Below are 4889 nucleotides of genomic sequence, written 5' to 3'. Positions count from 1 at the left end.
CAATGATCTGCTTTGTATGTCCCATTGTGAGGTGGAGAAAGAGCACAAAGGGCCGGTTTCATTTCTTCTCTGCTCCCAGCTCATATGGAATGGAGTGAGATTAATGTTCTCCCAGCACAGGTTCAGGGTGAGAATCTCTTTCTTTTTTTCAGAGCATCTTCCCCTGCTGTTTTTTTTTTTTTTTTTTTTTGGGGGGGTGGAATGAAGAGCATCTTCCCCTGCTTTTAGGACACCTGCAATGTCACCTTGGCCCCTGCTTGTTTCTCAACCAATCTGAACCCATTTGCTCATTGCAGACTAGCTATGTTCCCATGACTTATGAGCAATCACGTTTTGGATGGCATCCAGGACAGCTATGACCACCAGGGTGTAAAAAGTGCTTCAGTTCAGACTTACCACTCCAAAGAGGTGACTGGTGCTATCATGCTTGACAGTATTAAGCAATTTCTTAGGTACTATGCACCTGCTTTCAGATCCAGCGTTGCAATCAAATTGCACAGACCCAGTCCTAGAAGCTAAATACAAAGCCCTCTTTTGTGCACTCGATTCCTTCTTTCTCTCCATGCAACCTCCCGAGGTGCAAATATTTCCTCTGTTCGCAGTGCTCCTTCACCCCACCTTTTTCAAACTTGTCTAGCGGAACATGAACACCCTTCAAAATGAAAATTACATAGTGGAAAGGGTTTTATTAGCCATGTCATTAAAATGTGAAAAAAGTATCCTCTTTTAGCTCTCTCACATTTATAATTACGTTTATCACTTTTGGGCCATCTCCCCATGTAGCCTTGAGGCTGAGCCATTGAAGTACAGCAAACCAGCAAGTAGAAAAGGAGAAACAGGAGAAAGTCTGAGGAATTCAGAGCAAAGTAAATTGCTAAGGCACCCTTTAAAAGCAGTCTGTCTGTCCTGGGTATTCTAGATTCCATCCCAGCTGCCCATGCAACTGCAGACCAGTTGTGCAGATCTGGTCCACAGGGACTGAACCCCGAGGGAAGCTCAACCCCCTGGGCAAAACAAGCAGTGTCAGGAATCGATATTCAACCTCAAGAGTGAAAGCCATGGGAGCGGGTGACAGATGAGCTTAAATAAAAAGCTTTGACCCATGGGAGAGCGCAGACAAATGCTTCTGCACATGAATCATCCACGTTTCCCTCTGTATCAAGTATCTGATAGGCAACAGCTTATAAATATCACAGCCAACTAGCAGCAAGGACATTAGGTGACTCTTTCAAAATCCGAAGTGCTTACCCTCCCATTAGAGCAAGTGAGGCCACCATTTCAGGCAGCAGATTTGGGGTATTGTGAAAAGGTGGTTGATGGAGCATTATTGTGGTTCTTTAGTGCCAGGAGAGGCACTTACCAAGAGTGTTTCAGGCTTCTAACAGCAGTATTTCTTGTCCATCTCAGTAGCTTTTGTTACAGCAATTTTGACAGCACACCGATATGAAGGCTGGAGAATGTTGTCAGCGGTGGGTTTTGCTGCTCAGCCTTCGATCTGATAAGGCTGCCCTGTCAAAAGAGGTAAAATACAGAACCTTTATTTCCAGTCTCCAAGCAACATTACTCGGAGTGCAAAGAAGGAATGAGGGCATGGTTGATCTGCGTTAAGGGATTGTGGTTTTGTAGGAACCCTTGATGAATTCTCAGTATTTCCTGCAGGACAGGAAGGAGGACACCAAAGGGTCACCTACCCACTGACCCCAAAAAAAAAACCTTACAGGGACAATCTGAAAGTAACTCCCATCAAACTGGAAATCACACTCAGATCGATGGGATGTATAGAGGAGCTGTGGTGGTGATCAGGGAAGCTGTCCAAGGAGGAGGCGAAGCTTAATCCTGAGAACTATTCTGGAGACGTCAGGGGCTGCATGGGAGGAATCCAGAACATGGTCTGTGAGATGCTGGTTACAGAGACAGAGGCCAAAAGGGAATGAAGAAAATGTTACACACTTGGGAAAATAAATGGCAGCTTTTGTAATGGGGTTTATGGCAGGGATTCTTGAGGAAAGCAAGGAAGGGCACTGAAGGTCTGTGGCTCTTGGCACCCTGAGCACCCTTGCTGTATCCCTAAATAAAATCCGCAATAATGCTCAGCAGCCTGAGTTATGAAGTCAGTTCCTTTGCTCAAAGTCAGATGCATCTCATCAGATCATTTGCTTTAAACTTCTCACATCAGTAAGCAGCTCAGTCCATGGAGTGAAGAGGTATGAAGATAGCACACGCATCTCAAAAGCACGTATCAAGTGAAATGGTGGCAGCAGGAAGCCCAAGAAATTCCTGATAGCCTTTGACCAACATTTATAACACCTGAGAGCTGAAGGGGAGAGAGATTAGAATGTGCTGCATTTTTACATGCTAATGTTTAATAATATCATTCCTGTTTTAATAGATAAAGTTCTTCAGATCTACCAAAGCTGTAAAGAGAGAAATGGAAGTTGTAAGATAAGGAGATCTTTGGGATTCTACAGTCAATTTGCAACTCTCTTAAACTTAAAAAGAAGGTGGTGAGCTTAGCTCAATAATACCTCTCCTGGAGCAGGAATAAGTAGGAGTGATAGGCCTGGGAATCAAATTTGATGTCTTCTTCATGTCAACACACATGGAGTTTTCAGCTCACTGTGTAAAATCTTTTACCTATAAGTGTTAAGGCATGATCCTATGCAGGTTTAGACAAATGCCCTACATTTCCCAGTGACAGAGTGGGATGGCAAAGGTTCTATCAGTCTGTCTTCATAAGTGGAACTGTAATTGACATTTTTGTAGCTGCCTTTTATTATGGCTGTTGCATATTAATTTTATCCATTTAGGGTTTTTAAAGCACTATTTATAATAAAAACAACCACTATTCATATCCTTGTGGCATCTTTTCAGATGAACTAATTTATTGCATCATCTTCCATGGACTACTGTCCACACATAATAATTTGGTTAAATATTCTAAAAGTCAGATGACTAATTGTTTTGGTTCAACAGACTAACATGCCACCAACCTGGAAAATGTCTACATGCATCCCCCTGGAATCTCATGTAATGAGGGGCACAGTACATGTTTTTATTTTTTTAGACTAAACCTGATTGGCCACAGATTCAGGACAAAGAGTATTTCTTCAAAGAGTGCATCATTAATTTATGACATTGGCCGCCATAAGATGTGGTGATGGTCACCCACTTAGATCGTTTTAAAAGCTATCAGAGCTGTGCATGGTGAATCGATCATGGACAGTGAAGGCAACCCAGATTCACTGGCCATGTGCCACTGAATAGCAGTGGTAGGAGAGGGCCACTGCCACTGTGGGAAAGAGGATGCCAGACCAGAAGGGCCTTTGCTCTCATCTGGGAGGGCCCTTCCTAGCTGCTTAAGAACAGTCATGGGAACACCAAAAGCTACCTTCTACAGAGCCACACCATCTTCTATCCAGCCTCGCATCATCAACCCTGACCAGCAGCTTTCCACGGTTTCTGGCAGGATTCTTTCCTGGAGATGTGGGAAGAGAACCAGCAGCCTTCTCCATGCAAAGCTCATACTCTGCCACTGGGCTGCAGCTCTGACCTGCATTGTTTGCCTGTGGCAGGACAATCAAGAAAGCATCTGTATCTAAGCTCCTCATATCACACCAAAGCAGCCAGCATTCTAGGTGCCACAGGGGGCCATGGCTTTTGCCCATGGAGCCAACGCTGACTTCGTCTCTCCAACACTGCAGAAAAGGAGCCCTCATTGGCATGCATCAGCCTTCCCCGAATGCTGTGCCCTCTAGATGTTCTGACCGCAGCTCACCTCAACCTCAGCCAACTGTTCAGAGGGATGGTCAGAGTTACAGTCTGAAATACCTGGACCGCATGGCGGTGGGGAGGCAGTTGCCCTATTCACCTGGCAAGAAAGAGGCACTTGAACTGTGTGCATGTCAGGTCAGAGTGCAGCCTCTGATTCCCTCCTGCAAGGCAGAGTAGAAGCATCCATCGCCACGACTTGAGCACAATGACTCATGAGCCCCAGAATCATTAATCGGAGCCTGAAGCAGCCTCTTGTTTGTTCAAAACATCAGCTCTCTTCTGAATGTTAAATACCAGTCTCAGTCTTCTGCGACTGCAAGACACAAAAACAAATCTTGATTTCTGAACCAAAACATGCTAAAGAGCAGCACTTTTTGAAAGTTTTTTTTTACACTCATCTGAATAATAACGGACTAGTTCATAGTCAACAACATTTAATAACTCACCCAAATGCTTAAATTAGGAAATGACGCTGCTGCATTGCCACCAGGAAACCTATTAGAGGTTGTGTTGATTTGCAGCATAAAACCAACTCCCAAGAGGTGAAAGGAATGGGAGGCTTATACTTTATTCAAATTAACCAGTTCCCAGGTGCTGTTGGGTGGATAATGCCCCAAATGCAAAAGCAGCCCAAGAAATGACATGCAAGAGTCATCAAAAGTGAGGGAAATTGACCCTGCGCTGCAGCACTCTTTTGACTTAATAGGAACAGCTGGTCAGTGAAGCGTTTGCTCAACATTTAACAAGGCTTCAGGCCTAAGAGGCATCTGCCAATAAATCAAAAGGGAGAGACCAGCAAAATGGGATTTCATTTAAATTCATATCTGAGGCTGACAGATGAGAGCTTCATTGCACTTTCGCAGGCTGTTTGGCCCACGTTGGCACTGGCTCTGGACAGGTACTTTGTTTTTTCCTGAAAGACTGTGCAACTGTGCAGGGTGAAGCACGTGCGCTCCGAAGAAAGATCCGGCAGGACACGGAGCGGAGAGAAGCGCGGGGGGGTGGGGGTGAGTGGCCTGCGGATGACGGGCCAAGTCAGAGCAAGGCCTGTGGGGCTACTTCGGCAGCTTCCTGTGCCGACTGTGGGGCTCTCTGCGCTGGCCATATTTGTCGCCATG

At 45.2% G+C, this 4889-nt stretch overlaps 1 long non-coding RNA gene across 1 annotated transcript; it reads right to left on the bottom strand.

Moving 5' to 3' along the window:
* Window positions 1-222: 222 nt before the first annotated feature.
* Window positions 223-4061, bottom strand: LOC123033041. Its single transcript, XR_006416565.1, has 3 exons — window positions 3869-4061; window positions 1361-1509; window positions 223-652 (listed from the first exon to the last, which is right to left on the bottom strand). It is a non-coding gene; the product is annotated as an uncharacterized LOC123033041 (long non-coding RNA).
* Window positions 4062-4889: the final 828 nt, after the last annotated feature.

The sequence above is a fragment of the Varanus komodoensis genome, unplaced genomic scaffold (assembly GCF_004798865.1).
Source record: "Varanus komodoensis strain SLA01 unplaced genomic scaffold, ASM479886v1 scaffold1, whole genome shotgun sequence".
Taxonomy (NCBI): domain Eukaryota; kingdom Metazoa; phylum Chordata; class Lepidosauria; order Squamata; family Varanidae; genus Varanus; species Varanus komodoensis.
This window is presented reverse-complemented; position numbering and strand designations above follow the sequence as displayed.